Source organism: Hyla sarda, chromosome 8 (assembly GCF_029499605.1).
Source record: "Hyla sarda isolate aHylSar1 chromosome 8, aHylSar1.hap1, whole genome shotgun sequence".
Taxonomy (NCBI): domain Eukaryota; kingdom Metazoa; phylum Chordata; class Amphibia; order Anura; family Hylidae; genus Hyla; species Hyla sarda.
The window spans coordinates 113,281,973-113,298,726 of NC_079196.1; the positions used below are offsets into that span (position 1 = coordinate 113,281,973).

General features: G+C 43.3%; 9 pseudogenes; all 9 read right to left on the reverse strand.

Moving 5' to 3' along the window:
• Positions 1-1,303: 1,303 nt before the first annotated feature.
• On the reverse strand, positions 1,304-1,566 carry LOC130289830 (U2 spliceosomal RNA; annotated as a pseudogene).
• A 1,456-nt stretch (positions 1,567-3,022) lies between these two features.
• On the reverse strand, positions 3,023-3,288 carry LOC130288643 (U2 spliceosomal RNA; annotated as a pseudogene).
• A 1,472-nt stretch (positions 3,289-4,760) lies between these two features.
• Positions 4,761-5,025, reverse strand: LOC130288551 (U2 spliceosomal RNA; annotated as a pseudogene).
• Positions 5,026-6,486: 1,461 nt separating this feature from the next.
• On the reverse strand, positions 6,487-6,750 carry LOC130286163 (U2 spliceosomal RNA; annotated as a pseudogene).
• Positions 6,751-8,214: 1,464 nt separating this feature from the next.
• On the reverse strand, positions 8,215-8,480 carry LOC130288269 (U2 spliceosomal RNA; annotated as a pseudogene).
• A 1,462-nt stretch (positions 8,481-9,942) lies between these two features.
• LOC130288270 (U2 spliceosomal RNA) lies at positions 9,943-10,208 on the reverse strand (annotated as a pseudogene).
• A 1,471-nt stretch (positions 10,209-11,679) lies between these two features.
• Positions 11,680-11,945, reverse strand: LOC130288271 (U2 spliceosomal RNA; annotated as a pseudogene).
• A 1,463-nt stretch (positions 11,946-13,408) lies between these two features.
• Positions 13,409-13,672, reverse strand: LOC130286165 (U2 spliceosomal RNA; annotated as a pseudogene).
• Positions 13,673-15,142: 1,470 nt separating this feature from the next.
• On the reverse strand, positions 15,143-15,406 carry LOC130288170 (U2 spliceosomal RNA; annotated as a pseudogene).
• Positions 15,407-16,754: the final 1,348 nt, after the last annotated feature.

Sequence of the window (16,754 nt, forward strand, 5' to 3'; positions counted from 1 at the left end):
AAACCCACATCATCACTTAAAAAAAGGACAGGCGACCATTGCACTCTGATGGAGCATTTAGCAATGCAATCCATAGCCTGGCTTTTGCCTGAACCCCCATCACTCCTCCTCTTGCATATAAGACAATATTTCAGATCTGCATATGAAAACAACACGCCTACCTTTGTTGCACATAGCTGCCTGCCTGTCTCTAGTTACCCCACTGGCTGTAGCTGCGTCCCTTCCGACATGGAATAACACCAACTGTAACGATAAACTGAAAATTAACAGTATAAACCTGCATCATTTTGGACTCTGGTATTTGCTGAATCCGGGTGACCTGACAATCGATGGTGGTGCCGCTGGTGATTCTGGCCTTCTTGGAATCTGTTGGGCCTATGTGTTAGCTCACACATCACTTAGGTATCCATGGTAACTACCACAACATGGTCATCTGCAGTTTACATCTAGCCCGTGGCATTGAATGGCATTTTAAAAGTGCTAAGGGTCCTGGTGCAATAATCCTCCCATGAGGATCAGCCTCAACGGCTTTGTAGATTGCACTCATGTCAGCAACTCCATATACATTTTTTTTTCTTCATGCTTCTTTCTTCATCCTTTTTTCTTTCTGTCATTCAGACTTTCATTCATTCGATCTCTCTCACTCACTTGCTTTAACTCATTTGTTCTCACTCACTCACTCAATCACTCACTCACTCATTCACTCTCACTCACTCTCACTCTCTCACTCACTCGCTCAGTAAGTCAGTCTCTCTCTCTCTCTCTCTTTTTCTTTTTATATATATTTTTTTCCGTCTTCTTCTTCTTCTTCAGACCCTGTCATAGCACTAATGCCTTTCCAATACCACCAGCAGATGGAGACACTCCATTGCAACATTGGTTGTGAGCAGCAGTTTCTAAAAACAAATGCCTCATGGCGGATTTCCCATCCATCAATGGATGGTAAATTTTGTTTTTATCATTCACTGACCACAGAAACCAATGCATGGTCAAGCAACAGCAATGACACACCCTTGTGTATAGGCATGAGACCCTCATGTCATTTAACAGGATTCAGCACCACCCACAAGACAGCTACCTGTCATGTCATGTCAAACCTGCACAGGTGTGCTAGATTATTATTATTTAGTTTTATTTTATTTTTTTACACCAATCAGTGTGCAAACATGGTCATTAAAACGCTAAATGAATAGACGTTCATAAACCAGTCAGTGCAACTCATCATTTTGGTCTCCAATTCTCAAACTCAAATTCTCACCCACGGAGGATTAAATGAGAATCTTTCTTGTTTAACACTGGAATGGGGTGGTGCACTGTTCACTACCCGAAGATACTGCCACATCGGGTCAATGCATAGGGCGACAGAAGAAAGCTTCCAAATCAGCTCCCTTTCTCAAAAATCCATTTAATTTATGGTCCCCAGATAGGGAACGTATGTATCAGTATGTGCTCACAAGTCACCCAAGTGCAAGTATTCACACAAAAAAAAACGTGCCTCAGGATGCAATCTGTCGCAAGATCCTTTCTTTTTTACACTTGATCTAAGCCAAAAGGCCTAGAGGGGATAACCGGGAAAGGGGTGGACCCAACCATGTCCCCTTCATGAGCACTCACATTACTCATAGGAATGGAAGGAAGGCTGGCAGCCAACCAGCCTCCCATACACTTTCTGGGTGGGTGGCAGTCAGCCACCCATACATACATACAGCACAGGCTAAACCCACATCATCACTTAAAAAAAGGACAGGCGACCATTGCACTCTGATGGAGCATTTAGCAATGCAATCCATAGCCTGGCTTTTGCCTGAACCCCCATCACTCCTCCTCTTGCACATAAGACAATATTTCAGATCTGCATATGAAAACAACACGCCTACCTTTGTTGCACATAGCTGCCTGCCTGTCTCTAGTTACCCCACTGGCTGTAGCTGCGTCCCTTCCGACATGGAATAACACCAACTGTAACGATAAACTGAAAATTAACAGTATAAACCTGCATCATTTTGGACTCTGGTATTTGCTGAATCCGGGTGACCTGACAATCGATGGTGGTGCCGCTGGTGATTCTGGCCTTCTTGGAATCTGTTGGGCCTATGTGTTAGCTCACACATCACTTGGGTATCCATGGTAACTACCACAACATGGTCATCTGCAGTTTACATCTAGCCCGTGGCATTGAATGGCATTTTAAAAGTGCTAAGGGTCCTGGTGCAATAATCCTCCCATGAGGATCAGCCTCAACGGCTTTGTAGATTGCACTCATGTCAGCAACTCCATATACATTTTTTTTTCTTCATGCTTCTTTCTTCATCCTTTTTTCTTTCTGTCATTCAGACTTTCATTCATTCGATCTCTCTCACTCACTTGCTTTAACTCATTTGTTCTCACTCACTCACTCAATCACTCACTCACTCATTCACTCTCACTCACTCTCACTCTCTCACTCACTCGCTCACTAAGTCAGTCTCTCTCTCTCTCTCTCTTTTTCTTTTTATATATATTTTTTTCCGTCTTCTTCTTCTTCTTCTTCAGACCCTGTCATAGCACTAATGCCTTTCCAATACCACCAGCAGATGGAGACACTCCATTGCAACATTGGTTGTGAGCAGCAGTTTCTAAAAACAAATGCCTCATGGCGGATTTCCCATCCATCAATGGATGGTAAATTTTGTTTTTATCATTCACTGACCACAGAAACCAATGCATGGTCAAGCAACAGCAATGACACACCCTTGTGTATAGGCATGAGACCCTCATGTCATTTAACAGGATTCAGCACCACCCACAAGACAGCTACCTGTCATGTCATGTCAAACCTGCACAGGTGTGCTAGATTATTATTATTTAGTTTTATTTTATTTTTTTACACCAATCAGTGTGCAAACATGGTCATTAAAACGCTAAATGAATAGACGTTCATAAACCAGTCAGTGCAACTCATCATTTTGGTCTCCAATTCTCAAACTCAAATTCTCACCCACGGAGGATTAAATGAGAATCTTTCTTGTTTAACACTGGAATGGGGTGGTGCACTGTTCACTACCCGAAGATACTGCCACATCGGGTCAATGCATAGGGCGACAGAAGCAAGCTTCCAAATCAGCTCCCTTTCTCAAAAATCCATTTAATTTATGGTCCCCAGATAGGGAACGTATGTATCAGTATGTGCTCACAAGTCACCCAAGTGCAAGTATTCACACAAAAAAAAAACGTGCCTCAGGATGCGATCTGTCGCAAGATCCTTTCTTTTTTTTACACTTGATCTAAGCCAAAAGGCCTAGAGGGGATAACCGGGAAAGGGGTGGACCCAACCATGTCCCCTTCATGAGCACTCACATTACTCATAGGAATGGAAGGAAGGCTGGCAGCCAACCAGCCTCCCATACACTTTCTGGGTGGGTGGCAGTCAGCCACCCATACATACATACAGCACAGGCTAAACCCACATCATCACTTAAAAAAAGGACAGGCGACCATTGCACTCTGATGGAGCATTTAGCAATGCAATCCATAGCCTGGCTTTTGCCTGAACCCCCATCACTCCTCCTCTTGCATATAAGACAATATTTCAGATCTGCATATGAAAACAACACGCCTACCTTTGTTGCACATAGCTGCCTGCCTGTCTCTAGTTACCCCACTGGCTGTAGCTGCGTCCCTTCCGACATGGAATAACACCAACTGTAACGATAAACTGAAAATTAACAGTATAAACCTGCATCATTTTGGACTCTGGTATTTGCTGAATCCGGGTGACCTGACAATCGATGGTGGTGCCGCTGGTGATTCTGGCCTTCTTGGAATCTGTTGGGCCTATGTGTTAGCTCACACATCACTTGGGTATCCATGGTAACTACCACAACATGGTCATCTGCAGTTTACATCTAGCCCGTGGCATTGAATGGCATTTTAAAAGTGCTAAGGGTCCTGGTGCAATAATCCTCCCATGAGGATCAGCCTCAACGGCTTTGTAGATTGCACTCATGTCAGCAACTCCATATACATTTTTTTTTCTTCATGCTTCTTTCTTCATCCTTTTTTCTTTCTGTCATTCAGACTTTCATTCATTCGATCTCTCTCACTCACTTGCTTTAACTCATTTGTTCTCACTCACTCACTCACTCACTCAATCACTCACTCACTCATTCACTCTCACTCACTCTCACTCTCTCACTCACTCGCTCACTAAGTCAGTCTCTCTCTCTCTCTCTCTCTTTTTCTTTTTATATATATTTTTTTCCGTCTTCTTCTTCTTCTTCTTCTTCTTCAGACCCTGTCATAGCACTAATGCCTTTCCAATACCACCAGCAGATGGAGACACTCCATTGCAACATTGGTTGTGAGCAGCAGTTTCTAAAAACAAATGCCTCATGGCGGATTTCCCATCCATCAATGGATGGTAAATTTTGTTTTTATCATTCACTGACCACAGAAACCAATGCATGGTCAAGCAACAGCAATGACACACCCTTGTGTATAGGCATGAGACCCTCATGTCATTTAACAGGATTCAGCACCACCCACAAGACAGCTACCTGTCATGTCATGTCAAACCTGCACAGGTGTGCTAGATTATTATTATTTAGTTTTATTTTATTTTTTTACACCAATCAGTGTGCAAACATGGTCATTAAAACGCTAAATGAATAGACGTTCATAAACCAGTCAGTGCAACTCATCATTTTGGTCTCCAATTCTCAAACTCAAATTCTCACCCACGGAGGATTAAATGAGAATCTTTCTTGTTTAACACTGGAATGGGGTGGTGCACTGTTCACTACCCGAAGATACTGCCACATCGGGTCAATGCATAGGGCGACAGAAGCAAGCTTCCAAATCAGCTCCCTTTCTCAAAAATCCATTTAATTTATGGTCCCCAGATAGGGAACGTATGTATCAGTATGTGCTCACAAGTCACCCAAGTGCAAGTATTCACACAAAAAAAAACGTGCCTCAGGATGCGATCTGTCGCAAGATCCTTTCTTTTTTTTACACTTGATCTAAGCCAAAAGGCCTAGAGGGGATAACCGGGAAAGGGGTGGACCCAACCATGTCCCCTTCATGAGCACTCACATTACTCATAGGAATGGAAGGAAGGCTGGCAGCCAACCAGCCTCCCATACACTTTCTGGGTGGGTGGCAGTCAGCCACCCATACATACATACAGCACAGGCTAAACCCACATCATCACTTAAAAAAAGGACAGGCGACCATTGCACTCTGATGGAGCATTTAGCAATGCAATCCATAGCCTGGCTTTTGCCTGAACCCCCATCACTCCTCCTCTTGCATATAAGACAATATTTCAGATCTGCATATGAAAACAACACGCCTACCTTTGTTGCACATAGCTGCCTGCCTGTCTCTAGTTACCCCACTGGCTGTAGCTGCGTCCCTTCCGACATGGAATAACACCAACTGTAACGATAAACTGAAAATTAACAGTATAAACCTGCATCATTTTGGACTCTGGTATTTGCTGAATCCGGGTGACCTGACAATCGATGGTGGTGCCGCTGGTGATTCTGGCCTTCTTGGAATCTGTTGGGCCTATGTGTTAGCTCACACATCACTTGGGTATCCATGGTAACTACCACAACATGGTCATCTGCAGTTTACATCTAGCCCGTGGCATTGAATGGCATTTTAAAAGTGCTAAGGGTCCTGGTGCAATAATCCTCCCATGAGGATCAGCCTCAACGGCTTTGTAGATTGCACTCATGTCAGCAACTCCATATACATTTTTTTTTCTTCATGCTTCTTTCTTCATCCTTTTTTCTTTCTGTCATTCAGACTTTCATTCATTCGATCTCTCTCACTCACTTGCTTTAACTCATTTGTTCTCACTCACTCACTCACTCACTCAATCACTCACTCACTCATTCACTCTCACTCACTCTCACTCTCTCACTCACTCGCTCACTAAGTCAGTCTCTCTCTCTCTCTCTCTTTTTCTTTTTATATATATTTTTTTCCGTCTTCTTCTTCTTCTTCAGACCCTGTCATAGCACTAATGCCTTTCCAATACAACCAGCAGATGGAGACACTCCATTGCAACATTGGTTGTGAGCAGCAGTTTCTAAAAACAAATGCCTCATGGCGGATTTCCCATCCATCAATGGATGGTAAATTTTGTTTTTATCATTGACTGACCACAGAAACCAATGCATGGTCAAGCAACAGCAATGACACACCCTTGTGTATAGGCATGAGACCCTCATGTCATTTAACAGGATTCAGCACCACCCACAAGACAGCTACCTGTCATGTCATGTCAAACCTGCACAGGTGTGCTAGATTATTATTATTTAGTTTTATTTTATTTTTTTACACCAATCAGTGTGCAAACATGGTCATTAAAACGCTAAATGAATAGACGTTCATAAACCAGTCAGTGCAACTCATCATTTTGGTCTCCAATTCTCAAACTCAAATTCTCACCCACGGAGGATTAAATGAGAATCTTTCTTGTTTAACACTGGAATGGGGTGGTGCACTGTTCACTACCCGAAGATACTGCCACATCGGGTCAATGCATAGGGCGACAGAAGCAAGCTTCCAAATCAGCTCCCTTTCTCAAAAATCCATTTAATTTATGGTCCCCAGATAGGGAACGTATGTATCAGTATGTGCTCACAAGTCACCCAAGTGCAAGTATTCACACAAAAAAAAACGTGCCTCAGGATGCGATCTGTCGCAAGATCCTTTCTTTTTTTACACTTGATCTAAGCCAAAAGGCCTAGAGGGGATAACCGGGAAAGGGGTGGACCCAACCATGTCCCCTTCATGAGCACTCACATTACTCATAGGAATGGAAGGAAGGCTGGCAGCCAACCAGCCTCCCATACACTTTCTGGGTGGGTGGCAGTCAGCCACCCATACATACATACAGCACAGGCTAAACCCACATCATCACTTAAAAAAAGGACAGGCGACCATTGCACTCTGATGGAGCATTTAGCAATGCAATCCATAGCCTGGCTTTTGCCTGAACCCCCATCACTCCTCCTCTTGCATATAAGACAATATTTCAGATCTGCATATGAAAACAACACGCCTACCTTTGTTGCACATAGCTGCCTGCCTGTCTCTAGTTACCCCACTGGCTGTAGCTGCGTCCCTTCCGACATGGAATAACACCAACTGTAACGATAAACTGAAAATTAACAGTATAAACCTGCATCATTTTGGACTCTGGTATTTGCTGAATCCGGGTGACCTGACAATCGATGGTGGTGCCGCTGGTGATTCTGGCCTTCTTGGAATCTGTTGGGCCTATGTGTTAGCTCACACATCACTTGGGTATCCATGGTAACTACCACAACATGGTCATCTGCAGTTTACATCTAGCCCGTGGCATTGAATGGCATTTTAAAAGTGCTAAGGGTCCTGGTGCAATAATCCTCCCATGAGGATCAGCCTCAACGGCTTTGTAGATTGCACTCATGTCAGCAACTCCATATACATTTTTTTTTCTTCATGCTTCTTTCTTCATCCTTTTTTCTTTCTGTCATTCAGACTTTCATTCATTCGATCTCTCTCACTCACTTGCTTTAACTCATTTGTTCTCACTCACTCACTCACTCACTCAATCACTCACTCACTCATTCACTCTCACTCACTCTCACTCTCTCACTCACTCGCTCACTAAGTCAGTCTCTCTCTCTCTCTCTCTTTTTCTTTTTATATATATTTTTTTCCGTCTTCTTCTTCTTCTTCTTCAGACCCTGTCATAGCACTAATGCCTTTCCAATACCACCAGAAGATGGAGACACTCCATTGCAACATTGGTTGTGAGCAGCAGTTTCTAAAAACAAATGCCTCATGGCGCATTTCCCATCCATCAATGGATGGTAAATTTTGTTTTTATCATTCACTGACCACAGAAACCAATGCATGGTCAAGCAACAGCAATGACACACCCTTGTGTATAGGCATGAGACCCTCATGTCATTTAACAGGATTCAGCACCACCCACAAGACAGCTACCTGTCATGTCATGTCAAACCTGCACAGGTGTGCTAGATTATTATTATTTAGTTTTATTTTATTTTTTTACACCAATCAGTGTGCAAACATGGTCATTAAAACGCTAAATGAATAGACGTTCATAAACCAGTCAGTGCAACTCATCATTTTGGTCTCCAATTCTCAAACTCAAATTCTCACCCACGGAGGATTAAATGAGAATCTTTCTTGTTTAACACTGGAATGGGGTGGTGCACTGTTCACTACCCGAAGATACTGCCACATCGGGTCAATGCATAGGGCGACAGAAGCAAGCTTCCAAATCAGCTCCCTTTCTCAAAAATCCATTTAATTTATGGTCCCCAGATAGGGAACGTATGTATCAGTATGTGCTCACAAGTCACCCAAGTGCAAGTATTCACACAAAAAAAAAAACGTGCCTCAGGATGCGATCTGTCGCAAGATCCTTTCTTTTTTTACACTTGATCTAAGCCAAAAGGCCTAGAGGGGATAACCGGGAAAGGGGTGGACCCAACCATGTCCCCTTCATGAGCACTCACATTACTCATAGGAATGGAAGGAAGGCTGGCAGCCAACCAGCCTCCCATACACTTTCTGGGTGGGTGGCAGTCAGCCACCCATACATACATACAGCACAGGCTAAACCCACATCATCACTTAAAAAAAGGACAGGCGACCATTGCACTCTGATGGAGCATTTAGCAATGCAATCCATAGCCTGGCTTTTGCCTGAACCCCCATCACTCCTCCTCTTGCATATAAGACAATATTTCAGATCTGCATATGAAAACAACACGCCTACCTTTGTTGCACATAGCTGCCTGCCTGTCTCTAGTTACCCCACTGGCTGTAGCTGCGTCCCTTCCGACATGGAATAACACCAACTGTAACGATAAACTGAAAATTAACAGTATAAACCTGCATCATTTTGGACTCTGGTATTTGCTGAATCCGGGTGACCTGACAATCGATGGTGGTGCCGCTGGTGATTCTGGCCTTCTTGGAATCTGTTGGGCCTATGTGTTAGCTCACACATCACTTGGGTATCCATGGTAACTACCACAACATGGTCATCTGCAGTTTACATCTAGCCCGTGGCATTGAATGGCATTTTAAAAGTGCTAAGGGTCCTGGTGCAATAATCCTCCCATGAGGATCAGCCTCAACGGCTTTGTAGATTGCACTCATGTCAGCAACTCCATATACATTTTTTTTTCTTCATGCTTCTTTCTTCATCCTTTTTTCTTTCTGTCATTCAGACTTTCATTCATTTGATCTCTCTCACTCACTTGCTTTAACTCATTTGTTCTCACTCACTCACTCACTCACTCACTAAATCACTCACTCACTCATTCACTCTCACTCACTCTCACTCTCTCACTCACTCGCTCACTAAGTCAGTCTCTCTCTCTCTTTTTCTTTTTATATATATTTTTTTCCGTCTTCTTCTTCTTCTTCTTCAGACCCTGTCATAGCACTAATGCCTTTCCAATACCACCAGAAGATGGAGACACTCCATTGCAACATTGGTTGTGAGCAGCAGTTTCTAAAAACAAATGCCTCATGGCGCATTTCCCATCCATCAATGGATGGTAAATTTTGTTTTTATCATTCACTGACCACAGAAACCAATGCATGGTCAAGCAACAGCAATGACACACCCTTGTGTATAGGCATGAGACCCTCATGTCATTTAACAGGATTCAGCACCACCCACAAGACAGCTACCTGTCATGTCATGTCAAACCTGCACAGGTGTGCTAGATTATTATTATTTAGTTTTATTTTATTTTTTTACACCAATCAGTGTGCAAACATGGTCATTAAAACGCTAAATGAATAGACGTTCATAAACCAGTCAGTGCAACTCATCATTTTGGTCTCCAATTCTCAAACTCAAATTCTCACCCACGGAGGATTAAATGAGAATCTTTCTTGTTTAACACTGGAATGGGGTGGTGCACTGTTCACTACCCGAAGATACTGCCACATCGGGTCAATGCATAGGGCGACAGAAGCAAGCTTCCAAATCAGCTCCCTTTCTCAAAAATCCATTTAATTTATGGTCCCCAGATAGGGAACGTATGTATCAGTATGTGCTCACAAGTCACCCAAGTGCAAGTATTCACACAAAAAAAAAAACGTGCCTCAGGATGCGATCTGTCGCAAGATCCTTTCTTTTTTTACACTTGATCTAAGCCAAAAGGCCTAGAGGGGATAACCGGGAAAGGGGTGGACCCAACCATGTCCCCTTCATGAGCACTCACATTACTCATAGGAATGGAAGGAAGGCTGGCAGCCAACCAGCCTCCCATACACTTTCTGGGTGGGTGGCAGTCAGCCACCCATACATACATACAGCACAGGCTAAACCCACATCATCACTTAAAAAAAGGACAGGCGACCATTGCACTCTGATGGAGCATTTAGCAATGCAATCCATAGCCTGGCTTTTGCCTGAACCCCCATCACTCCTCCTCTTGCATATAAGACAATATTTCAGATCTGCATATGAAAACAACACGCCTACCTTTGTTGCACATAGCTGCCTGCCTGTCTCTAGTTACCCCACTGGCTGTAGCTGCGTCCCTTCCGACATGGAATAACACCAACTGTAACGATAAACTGAAAATTAACAGTATAAACCTGCATCATTTTGGACTCTGGTATTTGCTGAATCCGGGTGACCTGACAATCGATGGTGGTGCCGCTGGTGATTCTGGCCTTCTTGGAATCTGTTGGGCCTATGTGTTAGCTCACACATCACTTGGGTATCCATGGTAACTACCACAACATGGTCATCTGCAGTTTACATCTAGCCCGTGGCATTGAATGGCATTTTAAAAGTGCTAAGGGTCCTGGTGCAATAATCCTCCCATGAGGATCAGCCTCAACGGCTTTGTAGATTGCACTCATGTCAGCAACTCCATATACATTTTTTTTTCTTCATGCTTCTTTCTTCATCCTTTTTTCTTTCTGTCATTCAGACTTTCATTCATTTGATCTCTCTCACTCACTTGCTTTAACTCATTTGTTCTCACTCACTCACTCACTCACTCACTCACTCACTCACTAAATCACTCACTCACTCATTCACTCTCACTCACTCTCACTCTCTCACTCACTCGCTCACTAAGTCAGTCTCTCTCTCTCTTTTTCTTTTTATATATATTTTTTTCCGTCTTCTTCTTCTTCTTCAGACCCTGTCATAGCACTAATGCCTTTCCAATACCACCAGCAGATGGAGACACTCCATTGCAACATTGGTTGTGAGCAGCAGTTTCTAAAAACAAATGCCTCATGGCGGATTTCCCATCCATCAATGGATGGTAAATTTTGTTTTTATCATTCACTGACCACAGAAACCAATGCATGGTCAAGCAACAGCAATGACACACCCTTGTGTATAGGCATGAGACCCTCATGTCATTTAACAGGATTCAGCACCACCCACAAGACAGCTACCTGTCATGTCATGTCAAACCTGCACAGGTGTGCTAGATTATTATTATTTAGTTTTATTTTATTTTTTTACACCAATCAGTGTGCAAACATGGTCATTAAAACGCTAAATGAATAGACGTTCATAAACCAGTCAGTGCAACTCATCATTTTGGTCTCCAATTCTCAAACTCAAATTCTCACCCACAGAGGATTAAATGAGAATCTTTCTTGTTTAACACTGGAATGGGGTGGTGCACTGTTCACTACCCGAAGATACTGCCACATCGGGTCAATGCATAGGGCGACAGAAGCAAGCTTCCAAATCAGCTCCCTTTCTCAAAAATCCATTTAATTTATGGTCCCCAGATAGGGAACGTATGTATCAGTATGTGCTCACAAGTCACCCAAGTGCAAGTATTCACACAAAAAAAAAAACGTGCCTCAGGATGCGATCTGTCGCAAGATCCTTTCTTTTTTTACACTTGATCTAAGCCAAAAGGCCTAGAGGGGATAACCGGGAAAGGGGTGGACCCAACCATGTCCCCTTCATGAGCACTCACATTACTCATAGGAATGGAAGGAAGGCTGGCAGCCAACCAGCCTCCCATACACTTTCTGGGTGGGTGGCAGTCAGCCACCCATACATACATACAGCACAGGCTAAACCCACATCATCACTTAAAAAAAGGACAGGCGACCATTGCACTCTGATGGAGCATTTAGCAATGCAATCCATAGCCTGGCTTTTGCCTGAACCCCCATCACTCCTCCTCTTGCATATAAGACAATATTTCAGATCTGCATATGAAAACAACACGCCTACCTTTGTTGCACATAGCTGCCTGCCTGTCTCTAGTTACCCCACTGGCTGTAGCTGCGTCCCTTCCGACATGGAATAACACCAACTGTAACGATAAACTGAAAATTAACAGTATAAACCTGCATCATTTTGGACTCTGGTATTTGCTGAATCCGGGTGACCTGACAATCGATGGTGGTGCCGCTGGTGATTCTGGCCTTCTTGGAATCTGTTGGGCCTATGTGTTAGCTCACACATCACTTGGGTATCCATGGTAACTACCACAACATGGTCATCTGCAGTTTACATCTAGCCCGTGGCATTGAATGGCATTTTAAAAGTGCTAAGGGTCCTGGTGCAATAATCCTCCCATGAGGATCAGCCTCAACGGCTTTGTAGATTGCACTCATGTCAGCAACTCCATATACATTTTTTTTTCTTCATGCTTCTTTCTTCATCCTTTTTTCTTTCTGTCATTCAGACTTTCATTCATTCGATCTCTCTCACTCACTTGCTTTAACTCATTTGTTCTCACTCACTCACTCACTCAATCACTCACTCACTCATTCACTCTCACTCACTCTCACTCTCTCACTCACTCGCTCACTAAGTCAGTCTCTCTCTCTCTCTCTCTTTTTCTTTTTATATATATTTTTTTCCGTCTTCTTCTTCTTCTTCTTCTTCAGACCCTGTCATAGCACTAATGCCTTTCCAATACCACCAGCAGATGGAGACACTCCATTGCAACATTGGTTGTGAGCAGCAGTTTCTAAAAACAAATGCCTCATGGCGGATTTCCCATCCATCAATGGATGGTAAATTTTGTTTTTATCATTCACTGACCACAGAAACCAATGCATGGTCAAGCAACAGCAATGACACACCCTTGTGTATAGGCATGAGACCCTCATGTCATTTAACAGGATTCAGCACCACCCACAAGACAGCTACCTGTCATGTCATGTCAAACCTGCACAGGTGTGCTAGATTATTATTATTTAGTTTTATTTTATTTTTTTACACCAATCAGTGTGCAAACATGGTCATTAAAACGCTAAATGAATAGACGTTCATAAACCAGTCAGTGCAACTCATCATTTTGGTCTCCAATTCTCAAACTCAAATTCTCACCCACGGAGGATTAAATGAGAATCTTTCTTGTTTAACACTGGAATGGGGTGGTGCACTGTTCACTACCCGAAGATACTGCCACATCGGGTCAATGCATAGGGCGACAGAAGCAAGCTTCCAAATCAGCTCCCTTTCTCAAAAATCCATTTAATTTATGGTCCCCAGATAGGGAACGTATGTATCAGTATGTGCTCACAAGTCACCCAAGTGCAAGTATTCACACAAAAAAAAACGTGCCTCAGGATGCGATCTGTCGCAAGATCCTTTCTTTTTTTACACTTGATCTAAGCCAAAAGGCCTAGAGGGGATAACCGGGAAAGGGGTGGACCCAACCATGTCCCCTTCATGAGCACTCACATTACTCATAGGAATGGAAGGAAGGCTGGCAGCCAACCAGCCTCCCATACACTTTCTGGGTGGGTGGCAGTCAGCCACCCATACATACATACAGCACAGGCTAAACCCACATCATCACTTAAAAAAAGGACAGGCGACCATTGCACTCTGATGGAGCATTTAGCAATGCAATCCATAGCCTGGCTTTTGCCTGAACCCCCATCACTCCTCCTCTTGCATATAAGACAATATTTCAGATCTGCATATGAAAACAACACGCCTACCTTTGTTGCACATAGCTGCCTGCCTGTCTCTAGTTACCCCACTGGCTGTAGCTGCGTCCCTTCCGACATGGAATAACACCAACTGTAACGATAAACTGAAAATTAACAGTATAAACCTGCATCATTTTGGACTCTGGTATTTGCTGAATCCGGGTGACCTGACAATCGATGGTGGTGCCGCTGGTGATTCTGGCCTTCTTGGAATCTGTTGGGCCTATGTGTTAGCTCACACATCACTTGGGTATCCATGGTAATTACCACAACATGGTCATCTGCAGTTTACATCTAGCCCGTGGCATTGAATGGCATTTTAAAAGTGCTAAGGGTCCTGGTGCAATAATCCTCCCATGAGGATCAGCCTCAACGGCTTTGTAGATTGCACTCATGTCAGCAACTCCATATACATTTTTTTTTCTTCATGCTTCTTTCTTCATCCTTTTTTCTTTCTGTCATTCAGACTTTCATTCATTCGATCTCTCTCACTCACTTGCTTTAACTCATTTGTTCTCACTCACTCACTCACTCACTCAATCACTCACTCACTCATTCACTCTCACTCACTCTCACTCTCTCACTCACTCGCTCACTAAGTCAGTCTCTCTCTCTCTCTCTCTTTTTCTTTTTATATATATTTTTTTCCGTCTTCTTCTTCTTCTTCTTCTTCTTCAGACCCTGTCATAGCACTAATGCCTTTCCAATACCACCAGCAGATGGAGACACTCCATTGCAACATTGGTTGTGAGCAGCAGTTTCTAAAAACAAATGCCTCATGGCGGATTTCCCATCCATCAATGGATGGTAAATTTTGTTTTTATCATTCACTGACCACGGAAATCAATGCATGGTCAAGCAACAGCAATGACACACCCTTGTGTATAGGCATGAGACCCTCATGTCATTTAACAGGATTCAGCACCACCCACAAGACAGCTACCTGTCATGTCATGTCAAACCTGCACAGGTGTGCTAGATTATTATTATTTAGTTTTATTTTATTTTTTTACACCAATCAGTGTGCAAACATGGTCATTAAAACGCTAAATGAATAGACGTTCATAAACCAGTCAGTGCAACTCATCATTTTGGTCTCCAATTCTAAAACTCAAATTCTCACCCACGGAGGATTAAATGAGAATCTTTCTTGTTTAACACTGGAATGGGGTGGTGCACTGTTCACTACCCGAAGATACTGCCACATCGGGTCAATGCATAGGGCGACAGAAGCAAGCTTCCAAATCAGCTCCCTTTCTCAAAAATCTATTTAATTTATGGTCCCCAGATAGGGAACGTATGTATCAGTATGTGCTCACAAGTCACCCAAGTGCAAGTATTCACACAAAAAAAAACGTGCCTCAGGATGCGATCTGTCGCAAGATCCTTTCTTTTTTTACACTTGATCTAAGCCAAAAGGCCTAGAGGGGATAACCGGGAAAGGGGTGGACCCAACCATGTCCCCTTCATGAGCACTCACATTACTCATAGGAATGGAAGGAAGGCTGGCAGCCAACCAGCCTCCCATACACTTTCTGGGTGGGTGGCAGTCAGCCACCCATACATACATACAGCACAGGCTAAACCCACATCATCACTTAAAAAAAGGACAGGCGACCATTGCACTCTGATGGAGCATTTAGCAATGCAATCCATAGCCTGGCTTTTGCCTGAACCCCCATCACTCCTCCTCTTGCATATAAGACAATATTTCAGATCTGCATATGAAAACAACACGCCTACCTTTGTTGCACATAGCTGCCTGCCTGTCTCTAGTTACCCCACTGGCTGTAGCTGCGTCCCTTCCGACATGGAATAACACCAACTGTAACGATAAACTGAAAATTAACAGTATAAACCTGCATCATTTTGGACTCTGGTATTTGCTGAATCCGGGTGACCTGACAATCGATGGTGGTGCCGCTGGTGATTCTGGCCTTCTTGGAATCTGTTGGGCCTATGTGTTAGCTCACACATCACTTGGGTATCCATGGTAACTACCACAACATGGTCATCTGCAGTTTACATCTAGCCCGTGGCATTGAATGGCATTTTAAAAGTGCTAAGGGTCCTGGTGCAATAATCCTCCCATGAGGATCAGCCTCAACGGCTTTGTAGATTGCACTCATGTCAGCAACTCCATATACATTTTTTTTTCTTCATGCTTCTTTCTTCATCCTTTTTTCTTTCTGTCATTCAGACTTTCATTCATTCGATCTCTCTCACTCACTTGCTTTAACTCATTTGTTCTCACTCACTCACTCACTCACTCAATCACTCACTCACTCATTCACTCTCACTCACTCTCACTCTCTCACTCACTCGCTCACTAAGTCAGTCTCTCTCTCTCTCTCTCTTTTTCTTTTTATATATATTTTTTTCCGTCTTCTTCTTCTTCTTCTTCAGACCCTGTCATAGCACTAATGCCTTTCCAATACCACCAGCAGATGGAGACACTCCATTGCAACATTGGTTGTGAGCAGCAGTTTCTAAAAACAAATGCCTCATGGCGGATTTCCCATCCATCAATGGATGGTAAATTTTGTTTTTATCATTCACTGACCACAGAAACCAATGCATGGTCAAGCAACAGCAATGACACACCCTTGTGTATAGGCATGAGACCCTCATGTCATTTAACAGGATTCAGCACCACCCACAAGACAGCTACCTGTCATGTCATGTCAAACCTGCACAGGTGTGCTAGATTATTATTATTTAGTTTTATTTTATTTTTTTACACCAATCAGTGTGCAAACATGGTCATTAAAACGCTAAAT